Below are 13,239 nucleotides of genomic sequence, written 5' to 3' on the forward strand. Positions count from 1 at the left end.
ACACACACACACACACACACACACACACACACACACACACACACACACACACATTAGAGAGAGAGAAAGTGTCATTGGCCAATCTCTTAGTGGAAAAGAAGAACCTATATTGGTAGTGGATTTACTATATCAGCCAATCACTATGATTTCCACTGTGACTAAATCTTCCATTTGAGTGGGACGACACCAGTTACGCAAACACAGGCCAATATACAACAATGATTGAAGGACTGTCTGCTCTGATTCTCCTAACCACATTATGTAAGTATGTAAGTGTAGATTCTAGCCACTGATGTGATGGAAATATGGTAAAAACACAATAGCCTGTGATCATTAATTGTTGTTTTTGAAGTGTTTGTTTTTGTCCTGTCGTATAACTCTCTCTGTTTCTTTGTTCTTTAGCTCTACATCAGACTGCGGAGGTTCCTCAGCAGATCCCTTTGATTGTGGCTAACCTCGGTGATAACATCAATCTGACATGTCCAGTTCCTGGGAAAGAAGCCTGGTTGTTTTTCTGGTACAAGATGAAATTTGGATACATGGTCCAAACACTTGCTAAAGGAGCTTCTCCAAAAATAAATCTTCAAGGACAATTTGACAACCCGAGATTCACAGTCATGCACGAGGGTGATCTGCATACTCTTACCATAAGAAATATTAGCGAAGACGATGAAGCAACATACTTCTGTCAAGCAGGAGAGCCATATATAATTACCTTTTTTAATGGCACAATTTTGGCTGTGAAAGGTAAAGTAAGTTCATTTTACTGTCTTTGTTTGCTATGATGTACTAAATTGTAGTTCTTTCATTTTCCTTTTCATCTTGTGATTCACACAGATCACAAAAATCAGGAGAAACACATCTATGTCAAACAAAGTCCGGAGACTGTGTCAGTCCAGTCAGGAAACTCAACGACTCTCGAGTGTTCACTTCTCTCCACGAACAAAGAAAAGCTGGTCCCGTGTCCAGGTGAACACAGTGTGCACTGGTTCAGAGCCGGATCAGGACGCTCCCATCCCGGCTTCATTTAGACTCAGAGCAGCAGGAGAGATGAACAAGAGGAGAAGAGCTGCGTCTACAGTCTGTCCAAAACTATACACAACTCCTCAGATGCTGGGACTTACTACTGTGCTGTGGTCACATGTGGAGAGATCCTGTTTGGTGGAGGAACCAAAGTGGAGATGAGTATGTTGTAAAGTTTTAATGAAATCAAGATAAATCTATATTTCCTAATTGTTGTGTTAGTTTCTGAGCACTGTTTTGATGATAGAAAAGAGAAGGTTCTTCTTCTCCGTCAACAGGAACTTTCCTTGATGATTCATACACTTGCTTTGACTGCTCAGTGTTGGGATCTATTGGATTAGTTTACACAGTTTACAGGCTCAGTGAGGATTACAATGAAATCAATCCTATTTTGGGTTGAATTTGGCTTCACTTTGCTTCAACTAACTTCTCTGTTTTTGATTTGCTTGTGTGTGCCTGTGCGCGTTTTCCTCTCAATTTGCTGTGGTACTATTTGTTTTGTTGAGGCTTTAATTCAATTTAATTATCAATCACAACACACATTAACTCAAAGCACTTTACATGGCAACACCTAAGACCTTCCAATATTCTAGAGAAACCCAACAGTTCCCCAAAACCAGGCTCTGCGTTGTCGGCCATCTGCCTTGACCGACTGTTTTTTGTAATGACACTAGTGTGTAATCAAGGTTTATCAATCATAGCAGCACCAGTCAGTAGGAAAAAATAACAAACCCTGCAGCTCTGGAGAAGCAGAACGAGAGAGAGATAGAAAGAGTAAACTCACTGTAATGAAATGTCTCTGGGATTCTGTCTCATTCCAGGACAAGAACAACTTCCATTGATCATTGCGCTTGGGACACTGATGCTCTGCTGCATCATTGCGATTGTTGCTCTAATTCTCTTCAGAAAGAAAAAGACTGTTTGCGAACATTGCAAAGGTTGGTTCATTATGTGCACATGGATTATCACGTAAGCCGGTACCATTTTTGTTCTTTTAATGCCAGTTTTTGTAAAAAATGGTTGTGAAGTTATAATTAAGATCTAATTTCATGGTTTTTACATGAATAGCTTCACGTTTACGCCTGGAAGGAGTCATATTATTCAGGTATGCAGCTAGTTGAATGTCGAGGAGCTTTCCCTGGGCTTCCTGAAACCCATAAACTGTATAGACAGCACTTTGTTATGAACATGGGGGGGAGGTGTGACAGACACAATTTGTTTTAGTCCGAGATGCTGTTACCAGAGCGACATCTACTGGCATTAACATTGTATAACACGTAAAATGAGTTGTCAAGACACTTTATTATTATCTTGCCTTTATAAACAGGAGCAGCGACTGCCTCCCATCCTGATGGATCAGCTGAGGATCAACCAAATGATGCGGTAAATAAAATCTAAATATCTAATGCATGTTGAGACCTAATGGTTAACAGCGGAAGTAGAAAGGAAATGTCTGCAACCACAGTCGGCATTGAAATAATTTTGGTTAAGCTTTGTGATTTGATCTTGATTAAGTGTAACTAACGCAGAGGACTTCCCCTGTGTCAAACCAGACCACATCCTGACCCAAACCTCAGCTAAGTGTTGTAAGAGCCTATAAGCAAACAAATAATTAGGCTGTAGTCATTACAAGTTAATAACATACTGAAAGATCAGATATTCTGTTAAAAATAAAGAATAAAGTAAATTCATCACATTTCCTTATTAAATCACACCAAGTTAAACATCCACTGTTATATGTTTCCTTCAAAGCGTCTTTGACTGTCTATGAACATCATTCTGTAAGAACAGTGTTTCCTCATCTGGTTCAAACTCTTGTCTACTACTTCCGTCGATTCTGATTCTAATGAAGTTTGCATGCTGAATAAGAAGGAGGGTGAACCTCTTCTTGGCAACTGACCATCAAGACCACCACCAGTATCTACTGTTTAGCACCTATTTGGATCTATAGTTCTCTGGATCTGCTAGAAGGTGGCTGAGTTCACAGTGGCCATATTCTGTGTTTTCAGCCTCTCTCTTGATCCTTTGTACCAAGCTGGTCACCATATATTGTAACATGTAAAACGATTACTTGGTTGTGGTATTACAGGACGTATTTATAACTTTGAATCATATTGTTTGCAGGATGGTGACGCAGCGGCAATGAACTACGCTGCACTTGGTTTCAACTCAAGAAAAGCTACAAGATGGAATAACAGGAATTCACCAGAGGACTGTACATACTCAAGCATCAGAAACACTGTCAGACAATAATTTTGATGCAACTCATTGAGAAGATGATGATGGATTAAATAATGTATAAAAACAACTTATGTGTGCATGAATTGATTGATTAAATGATTTTTGCAGTCACGTTTTTGGTAATTGAAAAGTTTAGTTAATGTTGGAGAGAACACTTATCTTAATAATATCCCTTGTCTAATTTATTGTGAGTAACTTCTCAAAATCCGGATGAAATATGAATCATTTATGGAACTTTCATTTTCATTAAAGAGAAAATTCATGTTCTATGCTCTTTATATTATATTAAATGCAAATGAATTAACTTTGTAATGAATAATCCAATAAAGTTTGATGCTTGGAGGGATCAAAGTTGGTCTCTGTTACAGAAGTCACCTCTCAGAATAATGTGCCCGGCTCCTAAGAGTCAATACTCTGACGCCTCAATGTAACTTTGACTCATTTAAATCGTTCTCAATTTGATCTGCTGAGCTCAACATGAAGACGAGTACATGTAAAGGTCATGGGTTCACTAGGTTGAACTGACATCACTGGAATCTTCTATGAGTCATGACCAACAGCACACACACATGTGCTTTAGGTGCCAACATGCAATGCTTATGTTGAACAGGCGTAATGTTTACTATGTTCACCATTTTAGTTTTGTGTGTTGACATTACTCTAAATTTAATATTAAGAGGGATGTGCTTCGTAAACACCAACCACAACCGATTTTGTTTTATTTATTTGTATTGATGACAGTGTGTGTGTCAACATATCAGCAGGTTTAGTCAGTAATATTGAAAATAGAAAAAGAAAAGTGAAATAGCATGATTACTTTCTGAGTAATTATTTTAATAGTTGCGCTTTGGTCATTTTTGTCTTGTCTATTAAGAAGTAAGCAACACATCTACACACCCACCACTTCCTGTCTGAGTTACTCATAGATGTGAGTCACGTAAGAAGTTGACAGATTTTTTTTGTAAAAAAAAAAATATATATATATATATATATAAATATATATATATATATATTGTAAATTATCATTAGCAATACTGTACAATGTACAAAAAGACAGGGTTCACAACTTTGATGAAAACTCTATTATGAAGTGAATGTTTACAGTTATTTGTTTCACACAGCAAAGATAAACACCAGTTACCTTGTATCATGATTCACTTTCTGGTAAACATAAGGGTGAAACTAGGTGTGCGTTTTCACACAACATGAACATCAACTGGAAAATGCAATGTTTCGATAATTAATCCGACTTCAAGGAATCGGACATCAGAGTAGATTCTCTCTTCTTCTGCTGTTTTTGGATCCCTTGCTCTAGGTTTGAAGTTTACTGTAGAATAAACCAACGAGTCCTCGTCCGTCTGGGGAAACATTACAGACAAATGTGAGATGACAGATGTTAGCAGCGGGAAAAAAAATACTAAATCTCTACTTCACTGTATCTACCTTACCTGCTGATCTTCCAGATATCCAGTGGCTGTTGCATTTGTTTGCAAAGCAACTGAAGCTATATTATAAAAAAATACCACAATGCTAGTGAGAAACAACCTTTTTTAAAAACTGTTTCAATAAATCAATGCATGAATGCTGTGACTCACCGTCAGACGTTTTGCTGTTTTTCCTGATTGCATAAACGAGAATGGCTATAATAACCAGGCAAATAGCCAAAGCAGCAAATAACAGGAAAATAACAACCTTGTCCTTCTGCAAATACCAAGTTTTAACTGCTGACATAAATGAAAAAGGGCAAACATTAAAATTACTAATCGTAGAAGTGTAATTAAAAGTAATTCATCAGCTGTGATGAGCTGTTACAATGTTAAATTATGGACAAAAATGCCATAACCTTATATACTCATGTCCCAATCACAAGAAATATGATGCAATTACCTTCAGTGTTGAGTTTTGATCCGTTTCCAGAAGCTTTCGCTCCACATGTGGCCAAAGCATAGAAATAAGTCCCAGCCTCAGAGGAGCTGATGTTGTTCAAGAAGCTGGATTTCACTGTTGAGAGTTTCTCAGGATTCCCTTCATATTCATCAACACCGTCCCCTCGATTATAATTAAAAGTATGTGATCCATCTTTGAAACAGCTCATACACTTTTCTTTGGGACATTTCTTGTTCACAGTGTCAGAGAGGACTGAGCACTGCAGATACACAGAGTGTTCTGGAGGAGCAGGAGATGTAGGAACTGAAGCCTTAGCACCAGCTCCTGGTAAATAAGAAAAATAGAAAAACAATTTAAACATAAAAAAACAAACAACAGACAGATGTATTATCATTTCTTTGGGCTGAAATTACCTTGAACTCTCAGGACTGTTCCTTTTAAAAATGTTAAGTTTTCTAAGTGTCTTTTCATACAATAGTAAACTGCTGTATCGCTTTGCTTTGCTCTTGCGATATACAGAACAAATGTTCCCGGCTCTATTCTTACTGTAATACGAGGATCAACAGTCACAAAGCCACTTGTTTTCCCTAAAACTTCAGGTAACATTCCAGAAACAAACCTGATCCACATCAAGGTTCCCGAATTCCTCCTGATACACGTCAGGTTAAAATGATCTCCGATACGAACAGTCTTTCTTTCAAAGTTCAGCTCGTCTATGCATCCTGAAAACACAGTAAACACAGCATATATATAAATATATGTGCATACAAGTCATATATTAAATTACTACAAAATTAAGTCCACTTTGAAATGAGTCTAAATCAAACCTTTCTACATGTACTTACGTCCAACTCTGAGCATCAGCAGGAAATATAATATGTTCAACATTTTCTGGTTATTCCACATGAGTTCTGAAAAAGCACGATACAATGATTCATCTGAAAGCAATCATATTAAGTGGGAGGAAACGAGTCTGAGCAATCTGATTGGATTTTAAATGTACGACCACAGTGGAAATAATATCTATCATCTTTCCATCAGTGAGTTTGTTGGTGGGTTTCTAGAGCTGAAACTTTCAGCTGCAAATCAATTAAACAGTCTCTGCTAGCAGTTCATTTCATAGAAGTTTGATACCAAGAAATCTATAGGTGGTTATATATCTGTAAATATGAAGGCAAATGTCTATTATAAAAAATGTATTGGAAATTGATTCAAAGGTTTGTGAACAAATCCCACAACCAGAGAAGCAAACAAACTGACGGCTCCTTGTTGAGGTAGTAACTCAAATGAGAGAAGTGAGAGTGAACCAATACATTAAAGTTGCAAGCTGTAAAATTAAAACAATAAAGACTTTGTACCCTCTGTGGGCCTGAGGCTGTGCTTTTGATACATCTACAGATGAGATATATTGTTGATCGTTGAATATATTGTTTCTTTCTTGCTGTATTAAAACATATTTAGGTATTTGTGACAGTCATTCAGAAAGTCAGAGGAGTCACCTTCAGTGAAACGGGGCCAACAGATCCAAATGTCATGGATGATGACGAGCTCACCCTGTGTGGTGATTCAGTTGAACTGAGCCACACAGCAGACAGTGGGAGGGGACTGTTACATCTTAGATGTGCTCCGATTACATGTTGTAATGAGACACGTCTACTGTTATGACCATGTTGTAACGATCTGTATCATATCTGACCATTTATTCATTTTATTTATTTAGTTTAGAACTAATTATTTTGTATTGTTTTGTCTTCTCAGCCTTTATTAATATTATGTTTATCCTCTGAATACCCATTCAAGCATGTTTGTTAAATGCTAAATGTTATAAATACAACAAACAACTAGCATAATATTTATGAAACAACATGTTCTGGTTTGTCACTGTTTCAAAAGCATTGTTGTCAATACTACAAGTGCTGCTTTTGATGCATAATAATCTTGAGTTTACTGTTAAACCAATGATTTATTTACAAGGGTGAACTCAAGTGTATCAACTGGGAGATTTCATATAAAACAAAAGCCCTGCAGTTGATATTGTATCAACATGTATTTTGTCTCCTCCTTTAGATTCGGTTTTGTTTCTGGCTTCATGCTGCATCTGAAACACAAAGAGTTGCACATAAACCCACATTCACAGAAACGTCAGCATTATTGTGGCTTGGTTTTCAGACTAAGGGGCATCACATCCTCTCTCTCTCTCTGTTTTGATCTCAGGAAGCTGGGCTGCACTACGTTTAAAAGAATCTCTTTTTTTTTAATTTACCACCTCAGCAGGTGGAACCTCTTTCCTATCAAGGCCCATTTTAAATGTCATCACATGCTTTTAGGGCCATACTTTATTACAGCGCACACATTACAATAACCACTGGCTGCAACTGCTTCTCTCTGGTGTCTGATGGTAGTGATGATGATGCTCAAAGCTTGTTGCAGGACACAGCTTTCTCCTACAAGTCCTCACCTCTTGCAGCAACATGTTTGGCTTGCAAAGAAAAGGAATTCCTCCCCTGTACTGAGCACCACAGTGATCCCACAAACAAAAATGTATAGTTGGCTGATATTTGCTATGTCTGTTGTTTCCTCCAAGGCCAAAGATGTATTTTTTGTCAATACGTCATATCAGTAAAAGCCAATGAGATGGATTTTCAAGCGACACCACACAGCAGCAACAAGAGACTCCTTCACAAACTCTCCTTCTGAATGAGGAGTCAGTTTCATCAGGCTCCTTCGTGCTGCCTTCAAGTACAACAAGAGAAACGCCCGTTTCAAACTATAACCGTCACTGCTCACATACGTCCATGAGAGGGCAACCCAGAGAGAAGAGGATCTGGACTCATTCTAAACATATTGTGGGATGTGAAACAAGGAAATACATTGAGACAAAGACACGCTTTAATATTTTGTTGAAAATTCTTCCTCTTGTCCTATTGTCATCTTGTTTTTACTGTTGGCTACACTGCCCCCTCATTTTCTGGTGGTACTACACTGTTTTTTTTTGACACAGAAAATATAATTTCTACAGCACCAACAGATTCATGGTTAGTATAAACAAATTTGAATTATTTGTAAAATTCTAATAAGTGATAAAATAAAACAGTATGAATACTAATTTGATGTTTGAGCCTCAAAAAAATATTGTCATGGTTTTGACTGTTTTCAAAGAACCAAGATATTCAATCTCAATTTCTTAACTTCATGCCCCTGCAGGTAGTTTATGCTATAAATATTTAAAAAAAGACAAATTAAGGTCTTAAAACTAATTTCACATTATATGAAAAAGATTTTTAGTTCATTGATAAAATATTTTTAGTTTAAATGTCAAATGTTATTTTTTTTACAGTGCATGTATGTGTTAAGATTGAAACAATAAACACAAACCTACATTTTATTTATAGATTTAATTTGCATATGAGACGGAGTAAATGTTTGAATCTTTCAAAAAGCCAGTTTGAGTAGAAACACGATTGACCTTGAAAAATACTGAGAAATAAAAAATACACAGTTATATTACATTTCATTTAGCTGACGCATTAATCCAAAGCAATTTACAATAAGCGCATCAACCATGAGGTTACGAACCCAGAACAACAAGAATCAAGAAAGTAACATTTTCTTCAAGAAAGCCAAACTACAAAGTGCTGGAGGGAAGTTTTTTTCTTTTTTTTTTTAGTCAAGGTAAAGTTGGAAGAGATGTGTTTTTAGTTTGCGATGGAAGACGTGTCGACTTTCTGATGTCCTGATGTCGATGGGGAGCTCGTTCCACCGTTTAGGAGCCAGAGCAGCAAACAGTGGTGATTTAGTTGAGTGTTCAGCAGTGAGGGAGCAACAAGCCATGAATGATAATAGCTATTTAATCAGAAAGACGACTGTTTGGATTGTTAATCTATTGCATAAACTCTGACATCAGAGTAGACAGTTTCTTCATCTGCAGGTTTTACATTCCTTCTCCCGGTTGTTTTGCCAGCCTTCCTCTTGTTGAAGGTTGGTGCAGAATAAACCAATGAGTCCTTGTGTCTCTGGGGAAGAATGTGGAAAAAACAAAATGTCTCGAAATTAACATATGAAAAGAAACAAATGCTTTACTAAGCATCTGATTGATGTGGATTTGAGAGGGCTGATGCTAATATTATATAATGTTAAAGATTTTATTAAATATTTTCCTTAATGTGTGTTTGTAAATTGGTAACAAAGATTGCAAACAAATACATAGAAGTTAAATAAAAAACAGAAAAATATTTTATATTTATCTACATATAATGTAGAACATATATCTCGCAAACCGTCAATCTAATTAACTTCGCATTCGGCAGGTGTTTTGTACAATTAGTTTTGTGCAACTTGGACATGTAATATGCTCAAGTTGAACACGTCTTCTTCTACGTCCTTAGATAAACGACAACGAGGTCAAACTGAAGGTCAAACTCGGCACCAGATCATTTTTATCATTTGATCATTTGAACCATGTCGGACTGACACAGACAGACTGGCCCACAACAAATGCAGAAATCGATGTGTCGGTGACAGGATCATATATGAATCAATAAATAGGTTGGGCTCCATTGTTAATTGTTTCTGTCTTTTCCTCATGTACTTTACCTGCTGACTTGGCGGATTACCACTGACTGCTGCAGCCTCTGTTTGTAAAGAAACTCCAGCTGTGTGATAAAAGATGCTGCAGGTCAATTTTCACAAATGATTAATGTAAATTCTGTGTATTTATCTTTTGCTTAATACTTTTAAATAAGTAAAATATGAGAATATTTGATCACCTTTGCAACAATCACACATTTTCTCCTGGATCAGGACGACAATAACAATCAGACTTATAGCCAATGCAGCACTTAACAGACACAGAATTGTATTGGCCTTCTGTACATTCCAGATGTTGAGTGCTGAAACACAATAATTAAATAGTCAAAGTTAATTAGGATTTGAAATAATGTTTAAATTCAAAAGGAACAAATGAGACAAATTTGTGATACGTGATAGTCATTTATTCTATTGATTCCAAATTAAACACACGAATGTGATACTTTAACAATAAAAAACAGTTACCTTCATTTTCCAGTTTTATTCCTTGTCCAAATAAAATCTCTCCACATGTGACCACAGCGCAGTAATAAGTCCCAAGATCAGAGGAACTAAAACTCTTACAGAAATTGAAGACACATCCGTGAGATGAGTGAACTTCAAGGCTCCCTTCGCATTCATCACCACTACTGCCATGAACATAAACTAAACTGGGATGAGATTCATCAGCTCTGAACCAGTACAGCTTGTCATATCTTGGACATGTGTGGTTGTCAGAGCCGGACAGGACGGAACACTGCAGAGTCACAGAGTCTCCTGAACCGACCGGGTCAGATGGAGGGACCTGAATGACGGCAGTTATATCAGGTTCTGGTCCTGGGAAATACAAACACAAAAATTAACGTTAAATATTGACTTATATGCATTGAGGTAAATTTAGAGGATATTTATTCTCTTTATAAAGACAATATAGAGACAAGATAAAATTATTAAATTTCTTGTTTGGTGTTTGCAAAGTAATTGCATTTTTAAAAGATGTGAAATAATTGTGTTTTTTTATTTACCTTTAATTTTTAGAAATGTTCCATTCAATAATTTCATGTCAACGTAATATTGTTCCATGCAGTAGTAACCTCCAGCATCACTCAGCTCTGCTTTGTTAATGTACAGAACAAAGCTTCCAGGCTCTTGTTTGACTGTAAAGTGAGGAGTCTTATTAACAACATCATCATCAAAGGAAAATGTTCGTCCCATGATTTCAGGCAAGTTTCCAGAAACAAGCCTGATCCAAAAAAGGTTTTTGGTTCTGAAATCCGACTTCTGGCGGCTGCACGTCAACTTCACTTCATCTCCGACATCAACAGTCTTTGTCTCAAAGATCTGATCGCATGCGCTTCCTAAAAATAACATGAAATTGAGCAACGATTAATGATAATGACAGACTAATAAATGTCCTGTGCTGAATTGACGCAACAACAACAATTAAAACATTGTGTATTTTCCAACTCAAATCGAGAGTTTAACTTACGCGTCGCTCCGAGCAGCAGCAGCAGCAGTTGGAATAAGATCAGCATTTTAATTAATCCTCTTCAGACAGTCGTTGATTTAGATGCTTATGTACTGCAGGAAGATTTCCTTCATGTAATCATATCAAGTGGGTGGGAACAACGTGAGAGCAATATGATTGGCCACTCATTTTCACAGTGGAAATAATATCTGATATCCTTCCATCTAAAACACATGAAACAAACAACATCAACCTCGAGTTTCATGTTTCTAAAAATGACACTAGAGTCACACAACATGACGTAAAGTAAAGATTAGAATTACTTCCCATACATTACATTGGGTTAGGTATAAGATATTTTCCCTTATAACATAATTATCAACACATTATGACCAAATGCAGCACATATTTGTGTTTGTCTTGTCATTTAATTCACTATTGAACAATTGTGTTTAAACAGAATTCGAGACTGGTTTCCACAAAAGATGATATTGTGTTGTCTCTGCACTTTGTCAATAGGATCATCATGAGACTACTCAACCAACTTTATTAAGAGTTGGTGGTGGGAGGGGGGGGGGGGGGGTGTGGCCCAAGGAAGATGTCCATGTACAGAGCGGTTGTGATTAAGGGACGTAACCAAGAATACTCCCCCACAGTCTTACATTGTAATATAGGCTGAGCAACTAACAGAACATGTATTGAAACTGACATTTATAACTTCTAACAAACTTAATCTTGCTCCTGTCAGTTAATTCGGTTCATACTTTTCAACTTCCTTATAAAGACTTTGATGCTTTGCTTTAAAGTCGTCACCATTTCGTCCCAATTTTCTCTGAAGGTCATTTTAAATGCATATTGAAGTCCTGTGGAATAACACTGCTTTATTGTTTAGGTTTAGCAGTGCAGTGTAGTGCATGTAGTGCAGGTAACTTTGAATAACTGTTGGAATAATGTTTTTGATTTAATAGGATATTAAGAAGTAAAGGGATATATAATACAATAACCTGAAGCATTTCAATGCCAAAGCTTTGAGGATCAAATTGAATCAATTCTGAGAGCACTTAACAATATATAACTACAGTGTAAGATTCTGCGTCCTCAAATCAAAAAATACCATCTTACAAACGGTTTATATTTAATTAATTAAAGACAAAAAGATATGTGCAGCTCTTTGACACAGTGAAACGCTGCAGGAGCCAGTGATGACCCTCCCACACAGCACATCAAGCTCAGCATGTTGAGCTGGGGGGTGGTTGTGGTCACACCGTCCATCGTCTGTATTCTCTACAGACGGCTGTGAGCAGGAAGCAGAGCTCCACTGCCACAGTATCTCAGAAACACATTCACATTGAGGTCACAAAACACAACAAACTGTAGAACATCAAAAAATACCAAAGAATGGAGATTCATGATACAACTGGAACGACCTGTAAAACATGTCTAAGAAATAATTATATATTTTCAAGTTATGGTGTTACAACTATAGCAGAAAACGATGCATGAGACACAGACACAGAAACACATGTGCACAGTCACCACCAAAGACCAAATGGAAACTTAAGCATTGCTGTGGTGAAGGTTTCGAATAAAGGTGTGAATACGAGGGGGCTTTTTTCACGCTCAGTTTCAAGAAGCTGAGCTCGTTCTGCTTGTATATCTGTTATTAAAATGTCCAGTGGAATACCAGTGTTTTATTGTTATGTTTGTTAATATCATATCAACTTAAAGGAGTAGTTGATGATCACACACTTGCCAAATTTATGCTTTGATCTTGAATTAACTTTTGACAAATTATCAACGAGTAATTCGGCAGTTGTTAAATTCTGTTTCAGTGTGCATCAGCTGACAGTGATGCAGAGGCAGGAGGTACAAATTAATACTGAATGAAATAATATTCAATCAAAACACCACAACAAAACAATATGAAGATCAAAATCAATCAAAATGGTACTTTGTCAAAAACTCAAACCAACAGAATATCTTCCCCAAATTTAAAATATGTCAGACTTTTTTGCTATATTTAAAAATATGTAAAAAATATCAAGGCTGTCGTA

General features: G+C 36.8%; 1 pseudogene; it reads left to right on the plus strand.

Moving 5' to 3' along the window:
- The first annotated feature begins 201 nt into the window (after positions 1-201).
- Positions 202-3,383, plus strand: LOC133012227 (uncharacterized; annotated as a pseudogene).
- The last annotated feature ends 9,856 nt before the right edge of the window (positions 3,384-13,239 follow it).

This window comes from Limanda limanda, chromosome 10 (genome assembly GCF_963576545.1).
Source record: "Limanda limanda chromosome 10, fLimLim1.1, whole genome shotgun sequence".
NCBI classification, from domain to species: Eukaryota; Metazoa; Chordata; class Actinopteri; order Pleuronectiformes; family Pleuronectidae; genus Limanda; species Limanda limanda.